This window comes from Engraulis encrasicolus, chromosome 16, assembly GCF_034702125.1.
Source record: "Engraulis encrasicolus isolate BLACKSEA-1 chromosome 16, IST_EnEncr_1.0, whole genome shotgun sequence".
Lineage (NCBI taxonomy): Eukaryota > Metazoa > Chordata > Actinopteri > Clupeiformes > Engraulidae > Engraulis > Engraulis encrasicolus.
In genome coordinates, this window is record NC_085872.1 from 12,225,571 (window position 1) to 12,240,775 (window position 15,205).

General features: G+C 45.1%; 1 protein-coding gene across 6 annotated transcripts in view; it reads left to right on the forward strand.

Annotated features, from left to right (window-relative positions):
- gab1 (GRB2-associated binding protein 1) overlaps positions 1 to 15,205 on the forward strand; it is an 82,596-nt gene that overhangs the window by 12,657 nt on the left and 54,734 nt on the right. The window lies entirely within an intron of this gene.

The window sequence follows — 15,205 nt, forward strand, 5'->3', positions numbered from 1 at the left end:
ACTTGTGCTTGTGGCCTCGTGTTTTACTGACGCCTCGCCTCCGTGGAGAAAACAATAAATAGTTTCCCGCTGTCAGCCTAGCCACAACAACTTTTGGGGGACTGGTCTTCATTCACCATCCCAATTGCAAATGAGAAAATGACATTACAATTGTGCTTTTGCAAGATATTGTATTAATTGTCTGTCATCTGTGAAGTCATTATGAGGTCACAAGCAGGCAAGGGAGGACGGGAGTCTGCACATTGGAATGTACCCGGAGAGTGAAGCAGAGGCAGAGGACTGGCAGACTCTAACAAGGAGCTCCACCTCCCCCATCCCCACCTCCAAGTCCCTTACCCTTCTCCCACGTCTCGCCCTTTCTCCCTCTGTCCTTCTATCCCCCTCCGTCCTTCTATCCCCACGCTAATGACCTAATGGGCTTCACTCAACTACCCTGGTTCTCGTTATTATGTAACAATTCATACTACATATCCCTCCTTCTTTGTCAGTCTCGTATGTCCTTTGGCCAGTGGGTCCCTCTGACTTGAACTGGCATTGGTGTCTTCCATGGGAAGTAGGTTACTAGTATTTGAAAGAGGAGGGTGTGCTTTTAGGATAGTGTTTCTCAACGGGGGTGGTACAGCCCCCCAGGGGGTATTGGGGAGCACTGGTGGTGTGTGTGTGTGTGTGTGGGGGGGGTGTCCATTTATTTTTTTGATACTAAGGGGGCGTTGTCGGGCTTATGATGAGGTCAAGGGGGCATTGGGAGGCTTGTGATGAGGCCAAGGGGGCGTTTGTTCAAAAATGGTTGAGAACCACTGCCTTTGGAGGTGTGTGTGTGTGTGTGCACGCACGTGTGCGTGTGTGTATGATTGTGTGTGGACCTTTTTTTTCTTTTTTCTTTTTTTTTTTTTTTTTTATATGAAATTATGTTTATTGAGTTTTCTCAGGTCTCCATAGAAACATTTTACATACAATCTTTTCATTCAGGGAGTGACCATAGAAATAAATCAAACCAAAATTGCACACATCAAAAACTTCACAGTGTGCTCCACAAAAGAGGTCGAACCGTGAGGACCTCATTTACAGACAAAACAAAAACAAAACCCCAACATATACGCATCAAAATAAAACTCAAGAAGAGACAAGACAAAATACAAGAGAAAAATAATAAAAATGATTATGATCTAAAATTACATTTATAATAATAATATAAGAATAACAATAATCACAATAATAAAAACAATAATGGTAAAAGAAAAACTTACACAAAGATTGTGTGTGGACCTGACACTGTGGAAAGCATCTTTCCATAAACTATCTCTCTGCGTTACATGTGCTGATGTTATGTATGTACCGTAGATAGTGTGTTAACTGTAAGAGTGACTGGAGAGGGCTGGCTGCAGCACGCTAACCTCTGCCACGCCTGGCTGTTCTGTATTAGCCACGGCCGGTAAACCCCCAGCACCACAACACACTTTAATTTGCCGCCAAGACTGATTTACTACCCTCTTAATTCACTGACAACAAAATGAACTCGCTCACCCCCCAACAACACACCCGTAAACATACCCGCTCTCACTGTCATTCTCTCTCTCTCTCTCTCTCTCTCTCTCTCTCTCTCTCTCTCTCTCTCTCTCTCTCTCTCTCTCTCTCTCTCTCTCTCTCTCTCTCTCTCTCTCTCTCTCCCTCTGTCTCCCTCACACACTCACACAAACACAAACACAAACAACAACATAAGCAAAGAGGCTCATGTAAAACTCTGCTTATTCACTTGTCTACTGCTGTGTGTCCAGTGACTGTATGTTCTATCTATGTTCTGTTTTGTTTGTACTTTGAGTATTCGTGTGTGTGTGTGTGTCTGTGTGTGTGTGTGTGTGTGTGTGTGTGTGTGTCTGTGTGTCTGTGTGTCTGTGTGTCTGTGTGTCTGTGTGTGTGTGTGTCTCTGTGTGTGTGTATCTGTGTGTGTGTGTGTGTGTGTGTGCGCACGCACAGTGGCATATCTGTTAACGTATATATTTTTACGATCAAACAAAAATTCCCAGCTACCATATGTGCTCTCTGTGGCCGCGTGGCACCTGTCGTGGCTGCACACATGTAAACAACACTTGATGGTGATAGGCAGACATGCGATCACTCTAGCCTCTAGCTGGCTGCCTGGTCACCTCCCTGCTACACTCTTGCACCGCACCACCCAGCCTATTTTTGTGTCTCCTTACTCCAGCCTATGGCCTCGTTTAAATTTGTTGTATGGGTGTAGTGTTCCTGCTCTGCTCCATAGCACCCATCACATTGTATCCATTTGCTCAGTTTTTTTTAAATGTCTGCAATTGTTATTATTGCTTGGTTTTGGCGAGGTGTATGCGTGTGTGTGTGCGTGTGTGTGTGCGTGTGTGTGTGCGTGTGTGTGTGTGCGTGCGTGCGTGCATGCGTGCGTGCGTGCGTGCGTGCGTGCTTGCGTGCGTGCGTGTGACAGTACCATGCTCAGGGTACCTCTGTCATGGAGGAGTATGCTCCTTTATTTGCACAGCTATAAATATGTTGAACTTGCACAATTAATGCTTCCTCCTGCACTTTACATCCTTGCATTTTTTGCACATTGGAATGGTATTTTAATCTCCATGTCTTGACCTGCCATTCTATCGCATTCTTTTATCCTCCTATTCAACATTTTCTTTTTACTTTTTGATTTTTAATTCGGTGTATTGGTTCCAGTCGTATGTCCTTGTGCTGTGTTGACCTGTGGTCTCTGTCTTTATGTTGTTTTTTAGCCTATTTGTTGTCTGTCTGGAATGTTTTTAAATACCTGCTACAAACCTAATCTGCCCTTGGGGACAAAATAAACTGAACTGAACTGAGAGCACTGGTTAATTGCTCCCCCCCACTAACCTGGTGGGTCGGGAGTTAAACCGGCAACCTTTGGGATACAAGTCTGACGCCCTAACCGCTCACCCATGCCTCGCAGATGAGCAGACGAAATGTCTTGCAAGTAACAAAAAGAAGTCCAGTTGCCTTTACAAGGGAACTCTTTTGACTGCTTGAGGACTTGTCTCTGTTCTGTGGCTTCTTTGCCGTCTGTTCATGGCAGACCTTTGTCCACTACAGTGTCCACCATTGAGAGGCACCACTTAAAGGGGCTCTAGGTAGGATCAAACGTTAAATAAATCACTGTCCTGAGTAATCTGATGCTTATTTTGAGTCATAAGTAGGTGAACGGTGACTCTCGCGTCACGACCACTTCCACGGTCCGCTGTCAGAAAACCCCAAATGCAACTTTTGACAGCGCGGTCCGCCTCGAGTGTCATGGGAAACACTTCTCATGCAAAAAATCGCTTTACATACTGTATTCATATTTGTATGAACTGCTGGCATTTCGTGATGAAAAGCATTTTTTCATGACTGTAGATTTTGAGACAGGCATGCCACGGGCATCGCGCAAAGGACGTCATATTGTGCAGAATAACTCTTTGTTGCAGTCATTTGGCAGCCTGCCCTAAGTTGCACATTCGCTGAGGACACTATTACACCCTGCAGTACAGGTGGAGCTCCACGTGCATAAGGAGGACCACTCTAGAGTTTGAGGTGTATTTACGTCTACACACACACACACACACACACACACACACACACACACACACACACACACACACACACACACACACACACACACACACACACACACACACACACACACACACACGGCTGGAATCCATCATGGCTGTGTGTGGGGGATGGGACACTTATCTAGAGACAAGCTGTGAAATGCCACTGCCAGCCACCCCACGTCATTTCTCAGGTCACTGCAAGTCTGCCCTAGCCCTACCCACTCTCAACCTCAACCTCCACCACCTCCAAACCTTCTGCACAAACACAGAACCCCAGATTTGTGTGGTGCTTAGCGATTAGCTCGAAAGCGTTCACTTGAAAATAAAATAAAAGCAACAAGGGAGCACTGTGCGGACATGCATCTTTTATGTTAATAGTTTAGACTTTTTTTGTCCTGCACCTGCTGCGTCACGGATGTGTACAGTGCACCACCACTTCACTTGAAATCTGCAAGTTTGTATGAGAGGACAAAAAGTGAGTGAGTGAATGAGTGACTAGAATGAGAGAGAGGTTCCGTTGACCCATTATTCCCGGGTTCTGCTGTCGCAAGGGGGAGGGGGGATCCCCCTTTAGGCAGACCAATTCCAATGTCAGAGATTTTAGTATTAAGGCACAGCACGGTTTAGGCAGACCGGAACCTGGTCATGTTAGGTGCCCATAGCAACCTATTACATTGGCATATCTCCATAATACTCCTGGAGTGGCAGTGCTGTGGCGAAGAAGGACAGCTCTCAGCCAGAGTCCCCACTATACTCCCCAGTGAGACTCCAGTGGCTGTGATGCCTGATTGCATTAAGAGGCTTCTGCTGCCCGGTTCAATATCTCTCCAGCCTGGCCCCCTGCCGAAGGAGTGTGTGTGTCTGTGTGCGCGTGTGTGTGTGTGTGTGTGCGTGTGCGTGCGTGTGTCTGTGTGTATGTCTGTGCGTGTGTGTGTCTGTGCATGTGTATGTGTGTGTGTGTGTCTGTGTGTGTGTGTGTGTGTGTGTGTGTGAGAGAGAGAGTGCGTGGGTGCGTGTGAGAGAGAGAGAGAGAGAGAGAGAGAGAGAGAGAGAGAGAGAGAGAGAGAGAGAGAGAGAGACAAATATACACACAGGCACACATGCTCCTTCCTCCAATGTTGCCCCTGCTGTGTGCTGTGTGGAGGCAGCAGTCTAACATGAGGAGTAGGGGTTAGTTGGGATCCCACTCAAGCTCTCAGCCCCTTTCACAACACTTACTGCCCGAGCCGAGCTGCTCGGACAAATCTCTCCCTCTCTCTCTCTCTCTCTCTCTCTCTCTCTCAACGCATTCTCCAGGCGTGTGTGAAAGTACTCGACTTCTTGAAACTTTTTTGCCTGACGGACTAAACCTTTTATACGCATCTCTGTCAGCATCAAGGTTTGTGTTCAACTGTATTTTACTTGATGTTTATTTGTAAGAGATTCAGGTGTGTGACGAAGAGGGGACAGTACTATAGCGTCTACATCAATTACATGTATATTATTTTAAAGAACAGTGTTGAATAAGGACGGGTTTCGTTATCGACTACTTTGTGAACTGTGTCTAGCTTGTAGGTTATTGGTTACGTATACGTATCAGTAGGAGTTTTTATGATGTGCAGGTGTGGGCTTCTGGCAGGTGCTAGGGTTGCTGTGTCTGTCTGTCTCCCTAGATCTTTGGCTGTAGGACTCAGTCAATGCAGTCTGTATTCTAAATGGCTTTCATTACAGTTTTAGCTGTTTATACACATGTAGCTGGAGCAGCACTTGACACCATTCACTCTATTATGGCCGCAAGGACGCCAATAACACATTCAGCAGACCGGGATCAAGTTAGTTGTTGATTTAAGTCATCTACTCTATCGGTGGTAAATTGTGTTGTGAGATCCATTTTTCTGTTATTAGATTGTGTTGAGAACATGATTAATACAAAAAAGTTACATTTTCAGTAAGAACAGTATGGACTGGATCACAATTTGTGCTGTTTGTCTGGTTCAGTTTTGACTAGGAGAAAGTGGTGAGAAACTTTGTAAGTAATGGTGGGACCTTTAGCTTCTAGCTTTTCAAGAGACACTGCTGTGTGATTTCTTCAGCTTGTGTCTACGTCCCTCACTGAAAATGCAGATGGAAAACACTTCCTTTACCAATTTGCCTATGGAAGGCAGTTTCTTTTCCCAATTTGTCTTTTGGTTTGTCATTGTAGACAGATAATTCAAGTCCACCTGTGGTTTTGTTTCTATACAATTGGGCACCTAACTTAATGTTATCCCTTCCATTTTTAAAGCACATCAACATAGTACACCAAGCCTCATTTTAAAATAGTCATTCTTAAATTAGCAGGCATTTCATGGGCACAACAGAGGCGGGCTTCTAACTTCTGGTGCTGGATGGTATGGCCTGGTCAAACCACACGGCACTGCGCTGCTAAAAGGACAATTGTCTGTAAAAAGCACTGCATTCCTAACGTTTTTTAAAAATGACAAAAAATCTAAATTTTTCCCTATTCATGCTCAGACGTCTTTCTGTCTGGTAACTGTGTAGACACGTATACATTCTTCAATATCTCAGGTGCCCTTTTTGGTTTTTGTTTCTCTCATCTAGTCTATTCAACGATTTCCTCTGTCTTTCATTCTTGCTCTTCTCTTCATGTCTTTTCTCTATCTCTTTCTCTCTTCATGTCTTTTCTCTATCTCCTTCTCTCTTCATGTCTTCTCTCTCTCTCCTTCTCTCTTCCTGCCATGTGAACAGCGGCTGCTCAGGCCGGTGGAATGTGTTGAATCTGAGCTACGCAGCTTTGGCGGAGGCATGTGACTTTGGAGAGGGAGAGAGAGCAAGAGGGAGGGAGTGAGCGGGAGATCAAAATTTAGGGGTGGGGTGGGGGTGCATTTGGAGAGAGATGGGCAAAAGGAATGGGGGAAAGGACAAATGTGTGAGAAAAATGTTGGAGAGCAGAGCACTGGTGGGCAGGATTGCCAGATGAGAGTGATGATTACCAGCCCCAAAACTGCATAAAACACGTCTGGAAGCACTAAATCCCGCCCTATATGCACTAAATTCTATTGATTTCTTTGGCCATAAACATGCAGGAAAAACCTGCCATTTTTACCTGCAGACGACCATCCCAAACGGCGGGGAAACTGCCTAATCTGGCAACGCTGCTGGTGAGGAGGGGAGGGGCATGATTATACAGAGCAGGAGTAGGGAGTCCGTGAGTAGGGAAGTGGACAACCAGGTGAGGATGGGAAGCTTGAAGCGGTGTGTGTGTGTGTGTGGAAAGGGTGCTGCTTAGAGGTGCACCGAAAATTCAGCCGCAGAAAATATTTGGCCAAAAACGCAAAAAAAGACACTTTCGGTTTTCGGCCGAAAGCCAACTGAATGGCCGAATCGGAGGCCGAATAGAAAATGAATTGAAAATGGGCATTAATTTAACTAATTTCAGTTCTACTCTAACATTTGAAGACTTCAAATACACATTTATTTTCTTTCAAAAACATGTCAACATTTATTGTAAGCCGTAGATTTAAGCAATATTTAAAAATAGTGAAAAATCTAACTTTTGATGACTTTTAACTGAATTGTAATATTCGGTTTCTGTTTCGGTATTCGGCCAAGTGATTAATTATTTTACGGTTTCGGTTTCGGCCACAAATTTTCATTTCGGTGCACCTCTAGTGCTGCTTGGCTCACTCTCCCCCTGTGTACTTCTGATGATGTCCTGTGCCTACCTGCACACAGCCATGTACCAGTAAATAAAGGGGAGGACATTAAACGAGTGAATCAGGGTGGTGAAAGCGAGAGGGCAACCATATTTCCGTCGTTTGGTTCCGAGTGAATGAGGGTGGTGGTGAAATTGAGGTGGCAGTTAAAGGAGATGCTTTTGCACGCCTCCGTAGTTGGGCAGGTGTGAAATATATTATACCAGTGGGGTTGTCATTCAAGTGTAAAGAAATCCTGCACACTGTCCATTCCACCAACAAACTTTAATGCAACGTTCGGTCATCCGACCTTCTTCTTTACCTGAAGAAGGTTGGATGACCGAAACGTTGTATTAAAGTTTGTTGGTGGAATGGACAGTGTGCAGGATTTCTTTACACTTGAAAGTGAGGGGGCAAACATCTTTCCGTGGTTTGGTTGACATTACAGGACCATCTTTTGTTTTCCCTTCCCAAAGTCACATCACTGTGTTAGATGGCATAGTAAGAGATCCATTGGACATTTCAATGCACCCATTGATAACTGTGCGCACACACCTTTCTTTTGGCATGTAGAGTAGAGTATCATTTATTGATCCCGAGGGAAATTAAGGTGTCAAGTAGCATATAGTATATCACGAAAGTGAATACACCCCTCACAGTTATTGCAGATTTTTGAGTATATCTTTTCATAGGAAAGCATTACAGAAATGTCACTTTGACACAATGATTAGTGACCTTTTAACAACTTATTTAACGACTTAAATTTCTTGTTCACTCAGAAAAAAACAAAATACAGCCATTAATGTTTGAACATGTACTCACAAAAGTGAGTACACCCCAGATTAAAATCTGGTAGAGAAGGGGCTGTGTTGGCTTGAATCGTCTCCAAATGAAACGAAATGAAAAGGGAGGTCATCAGTGAGCGTTTCAACCTTTATTTGCATTGAACTTTTACATTTTGAGTCTGCATCTGGCTTAAATAGATTGGTGTGAGACTTGTATGCAATCCTATGGAGAATATCATGATCTGCTTCAGTAGTTACAGTGCATGTTGACATGCATGTTTCTTTTAGGTGTATTTCAGATTGCCAATGTTAACAGCATTCATGCATCCCCAAACCATGTCAGTCCCACTACCATGCTTGGCTATTGAGAGGATACACCTTTCTTGTAAAACTCACTTGTTTACCACCACACATGCTTGACACCACCTAAAGCAAATTTGTTTATCTTGGTCTCAAGAGAGATGAACAGACCAAGGATATGGATCACTGGAACAATGTTGTGTGATCTGAAGAGACCAAGGTAAACAAATATACTTTAGATGGTGTCAAGCATGCGTGGTGGTAAACAAGTGAATTTTACAAAAAAAGTGTATCCTATCAAAAGCCAAGCATGGTAGTGGGACTGACATTGTTTGGGGATGCATGGATAACTTCATGTTGCTTTCATGGCATAGCTTATTAATTTTATTTAGCTGCAAGCTCCAGATCTGCCATGCTTTCCCACGTCAGTGGCTTCTGCATCAACTTAAGAAGTTCCTGCAAGCTCTATGCAGCTGACACAAACCTGTTTGGAGTCGTGCATCCAGTTAATAGCTATTGATCAACTTCCTCCATTCCTCTTGGCTAACCACAATCCAATACATACTGCATCGTACACAAGTCAGAGGAGAAAGGAGTTGCTTGATGACTGATGATGGAAGTGATGCAAAACCTAATGGATTTGTGTGTCGGCGGTATACAGACAGAATAGCACAACATGTATCTGAAATGCTAATGGCTGTGTGTTGTCTAAATAAAAACATACAGCGTGCATCTTTGCATATTCCCACTAATGACCTTCACCAGAAAGTGTCCTGGTACCCGAATGCATTATTCTGTTGCTAATGGAGGTCTAGAACAAGGCAGAAGAACGGCATCATCATACCATCTTGCCAGCACTGCTCACTCAGGCTGCTTGATGTCAGCCAAAAGGAATTGGGGGGTCACTGCCGAATCTAACTTGGAAAGACAAGCAGCAGGTGCAACATCCATTTGTGGAGGGAAGATGGCTGGAGGGTGATCAAAGGGGCCGCCGTCTCTGGCGCATAGGGTTGCAGGGCAAAGACACGGGTGGCGTTCCAGACGGGGCTGCCTGCCTGCCAGGTTGTATTGGCTGGTTGGCTGGACTGTTATGATGGAGTGTAGTAATATGTTACAACTGAGTAACTGTAAAAGTTGGCTTCTCCCTGGCATGTAGACCGATTAAACAGCTTTGGGTGTTCTGAGGCCAGCAGTGACTAGTTGCTCAACACCTGATGGATAAACAACCAGTGCTGACGAACCAGTTATCACACAACCTTTGTTTTTGATTTGTTTGAACAGAAATGTTCTTTTTAAAATGGATACCCCCCATTTTCAGCTGAGCCTCTCCCCCTCTCAGCTGTCTCCTTGTCCTAATGGGCTCCTTAATGCCCCCCCTCCTGATGGGGGTGCAGAGCCCCCGTTTAGAAACACTATATTAGATACTGGGCTCCATTTAGTGAACCGTTTTCCATTTAGGGAACCTTTTTCATTCGAGGGACCACATCAAATGTATCCGGAGTGCCTTAAAATTCCTCCAAGGGCTGTGCTATGAACACAAACCAGGATGTCCCCCTGCACTTTTACCTACTTTCCACCTCTAAATCAGACTTCACCTTCTTCTGGTCCCCTGAATATCACTTAATTGCATTGCAATTGCATTTTCTAAGATGACTTTACAAAATATGTCATATGAAGCTACATAACATTAAAATTCCATCGGGGGCCGGATAAAACGACCTCAAGGGCCCCCCCCCAACCCCCCCCCCCCCCCCCCCCAACAACCTAGCCTGATTATCATTGACGTTCAAATCTCTTAGAGACTTGACTGGTGCTTCCCGACGCCGTGAAAGGAGTTCCCGTATTTTTGGGAACTCAGAAAGTACTTGACCTGACTAGTTGCAACGCCGAAGCTGTTGCGTCACTAGGAGGGGGCGGCCTGGCTACATTGAACTCTACTCCTGCTCTTCATTCCTTGCTGTCCTCCACTCGGCCTCCTGGGCCTCCTCAGCCACTGGCAGAACCCCGGCAGCGGCCGAACACAAACATGGAGTAGTAGATGTATGATGCTTGTTATGTCTTAACGTTATGTCAGATCTACAAGTGTCTTTTGTTTCAGACAGATTTGACAAGCATGGAGTATATTGCATAACGCATGTTGTGTAGCACTTCTGGGTGCAGGTGTGTGTGTGTGTGTGTGTGAGTGTGTGTGTGTGTGTGTGCACATACACATTTGTCACTATGATGTGTGTTTATATGCCTGATACGTCTTGTGGGTGCATTGCTGCATGCCGGTGTGCGTTTGTCTGACTTAGCAAGAAGAGAGTTGTTGTGCCTAGGCCTCATGACAAAAAAAGGAACCATTTAGTTTACACGCCACAGTTTAGGGTATATGTGAACTGCACATTGTCCATGGTTTCTGGCAAAAGCAAAGAAAGCACAAAAATACGTGTTTGATACCAAAGCGCTTGGAATGTCAATACTGAGGTTATCACCGGCTTAAATACACTTGAGTAAGTAAAGGATAAGTTCTAAATATTAGCCTGAAGAATATTTGTGAGTTCATATAAATGAGCTAAACATTCTCATTTTTTGTTAAATAAATGACAAGCATGTGGAAGTCATTAATGCCTTCCCTCTTGCTTTTATATTGCCAAGCTTTCCTCAGAGATGATTCCAATAATGTGCTGAAGTCAAGTCGAATTCAATATCATAATGCCATTATATGACCTACTAGAATTGTATTATTATAGACCTAATATTACACCTAGGTGTAATATTTCCGGTGCATTTAAGATTAAATAAAATGACAAATAAAAACAAAACGAAACCTACAGAACCTGAAAAACTTTACCTTTATACTGTGAATTTAGTGAACCATGCCATTTAGTGAACCAACCACACACACACACACACACACACACACACACACACACACACACACACACACACACACACACACACACACACACACACACACACACACACACACACACACACGCACACTGGGGGCAGGTTGCATAATGGCTGTCCTGAGAAGCATTCATGCTTTCAGCAGCTGTTGCCCTTTGCTGTGGTCTCTCTCTCTCTCTCTCTCTCTCTCTCTCTCTCTCTCTCTCTCTCTCTCTCTCTCTCTCTCTCTCTCTCTCTCTCTCAGCACGCGGAGGTCCAGCATGCTGCTTCTTCTGATCTGCCTTCAGGCATTTCATGTGTGTGTCCCTACTGTTTTACACCTAATCATAGCTTGTCACTCAAGCACACATGCTCACTAAGTGCATTTGCTTACACATTACTCACAGACTTTAAAAAACCCTCATTTCTCTTACCACTGTACATAGACCTAGAGCTAAAGCTAAGCGCTACGACAGACTTTCCTGCTGTTACACACTACACACACCCTCCATGGTGATCTGTGACTCTGCAGGTTTGTCGACTAAGGGACAGGTGCAGACAAGCCCAGCCCACAAACATTCTCTCTTCCTTTCTCTGTCTTTTTTCACTTGCAATCTCCCTCCCCCTTCTATGTCACACGCACACACAGACACACACAGACACACACAGACACACACACACACACACCTCCCACAGAAATGAGCCACGCTACTCAGTAGCTCACCCACTTTTTAAAATCCATTCAAATCCTCTCAGCCCCATAATTGAAGACACTGTGGCACGTGACTTCTGATGAACCTCTGTCTACCCCAGTGGTTCTTAACCTGGGGTGCGGGAGAACCAGAGATTTCAGGGGGGCGCGGAATTTGTTGTTGTTGTTTCTTGCATGCCAACATACAATTAGGGCAAATCAAAACCAAAGTAAAACATGTTTTGGTCCCCATGTACAGTGATTAAGGTATTTGTTAATGTCTCAAGCAAGAACCATTGTAATGAATCACTTAAATCAGTTTTTAGTGCGTATACATATGTAGATGTTTGGATTGAGGGCACAAGTAAGGGGGTGCATTAAGAACATAAGGTTAAGAACCTCTGTCTACCCCATTGCACCTTATAGGCTGCAGTAGTGTCTGGCAACAACAACAGAAGCATTACGCTGTCCACTAGTGTAAATGAGACCGCAGCACTCTGTTCTCAATTTTTGTTTCCCCCTGGCTGCGCGACCCTGGCTGCGCGACCCTGGCTGCGCGACCCTGGCTGCGCGACCCTGGCTGCGCGACCCTGGCTGCGCACAACTCAGCCTTTGATTGTTGGAAACTGCTGTAGGTCATAAAATGAGCTCACGTGGTTGGCTGCCAGTGTCTTGCCTCTCCTCACAACACCGTGTTTGTAAACAAAAAAATCCCATGTATAGGCTGCTGCGGTAGTGTCGGGCAACAACATTACCCTGTTGTCCACTAGTGTATATGAGACAGCAGCACTCTGCAACATGCATGAGCCATTATTGCTGCATAGTGCTGTCAGGGGGTGTTGCATGGTAAACTGATAATATACTTTTGCTATGATAAGTTTGATAAGCGTTCGAAATAAAAATGAGGGCAATCCTATAAATCTCTTCACTCTAGATTAGTATGAAAGCCCATTGGGAAACTCCAACTCCCATTGTCATTGTGACACAGCACTCCACAGCACACAAGTGAACACTGCACACAATGAAATTGCATTTATGCCTCACCCGTGCAAGGGGGCAGCCCTCAGTGGCGCCCCTGGGGAGCAGTACGGCGGGGCGGTAAGCTTACCATGCTCAGGGTACCTCAGTCATGGAGTGGGATGAGGGGGAGCACTGGTTGATTACTCCCCCCACCAACCTGGCGGGTCGGGAGTCGAACCGGCAACCTTTGGGATACAAGTCTGACACCCTAATTGCTTACCCATGACTGCCCTAAAACTGCCCTATGCTAAGTCCAACCTTTTTAATTCCCATGATTGGCACATTGGATAAAGCTGGATAGAACTGTGTGCACATGGTCCTACCGTGCCGCTAATGGTAGGGCACTCGTCTGCTACACGGCTGACCCCTGTTCGATTCCGGCTCGGGTCCTTTGCCGACCCTTCCCCCGTCTCTTTCTCTCTCCCCACTCGCTTCCTGTCACACCTTCACTGTCCTATCATACAAATTAAAGTCAAAAACATCCACAAATTCTGCATATGCTTTCACCGCCACATTTCTTGAGTGTTAATGGTGCTCTTACACGTTGTGTCCACCTCCTTATTTGTGTGGAGCGCTGAAATCCATTTCCGGTGTGTCCCTCTGCCTTGTTGTCGTACTCGAAAGAATTAGATTTGGCTTAACTCAGTGGGGGGCTGTCGGTTTAAATGTGATTTCCCATGGTTTTCATTGGCTTTCTATTGGATTAAAGGGCCTGCCTGTGGCATGGCTGGACATTGTCACAAGCTAAGGAGCAAGGAGCAAGGAGCAGTGGTGTGACCAAAATCGAAGATTACTTGTACCCTTTGATGATGTACAAAGTAAGCCTTTGTCTACATGAGAACGCTTGTGGAACTTTTTTCTGTTGGGTTCATATCAATAAATATTCATGTCCATGTGTGCATATCTCAATGTGTCAGGCATGGAGAGAAGCCAAATGATGATTTGTTTTAAGCAAGCATGTTGTAGAAGCTATTTCCATTTTTAGTTATGTGTATTGTCATAGAGCTTGTTGAGAAGCACTGGCAGTTACATACTGTATTAGATAAGCATAATGACAGCCAGGAGAGGGAACGAAGGTTGAGAATGATTTTGTTGGATTTAACACACTTGGTTAAATACCAAACAATGGAAACAAAATGCTTGCGACACCAAGCCTGTCATGATCCAGATAGATAGATACCAAAGTACCAAAGTGCAATGTGCTATTCAGTCTAAGTTACAGTTGTCATTGTTTAACATACTAGTAGGAATAAATGATCGGCGGGCTGTGTTTGTCTTAAATGAAGGCATCCTTAACCTCCTACCTGAGGGCAACAACTCATATGCTTGCTGTAAGGGGCGTGAGAGATCCTCACATATGGTATTTGCCTTCTTTACCACCCTTGCTTCAACAGTCATGGCCATGCTGGCATGACATTGCATATGATGACACTCCGTTTGAAAAGTTTGAAGTTGTCAAATCTGGGTAACCAAAACAAAACTAGCATGGAGACAAAATCCACATTTCATATTTTACATAAAAACTTAACTGTGTGCAGGCCACTTCGTAGTACTACAGTAGTGGTTCTCAACGGGGGCACTACAGCCCCCCAGGGGGACGTCGAGGAGCCCCAGGGGGGCGTTGAGAAGGATACAGTTGAGAGTGGGCAGTGCCTACTTGTCACTGGGGGCATTAGTCCATTTCATTTTTTAATACTAATGGGGGTGTTGACAGCCATATCATGAGGTCAAGGGGGCGTTGGGAGGCTAAGGAAGAGTTTAAGGGGGCGTTTGTTCAAAAAGATTGAGAACCACTGTACTACAGGGTAGTAATCCAGAACAGTACGAGGTGTCTCTACTCTATGGGTGGGTGGTGATTGAACAGAGGGCTAACATTATGTTGAGTGGATGATGGACCAGTAAAGAGCGGGAGTTGAGTTGATGGGTAGGAAGGTGCCGAGCGAGGGGAGGCGGTCTCTCGTTATTTTGAGCCCATTGTGTCTACTTCCTGTGGGTCAGAGGTCATTGGAGCAGGGTGTTGCAGCAGACCACTGCCTGTCAGTGTTGCCAGATTGGGTGGTTTCCTGCCCAATTGGGCTTCTTAGAATGGCCGTCTGCGGGTAAAAATGGATTTTGGAGGAAAAAACGGCCAATTTTTGGCCATAGAAATCAATACAGTTGGGCGGGATTTAGTGCTCTCAGGCGGGTTTTGAGATATTTTTGGGCTGGAAATCATCAGCCTCATCTGGCAACCCTGCTGGCTGTGCCTGCCTGAGGAAGGCTGCCAGACACACAGAGCAA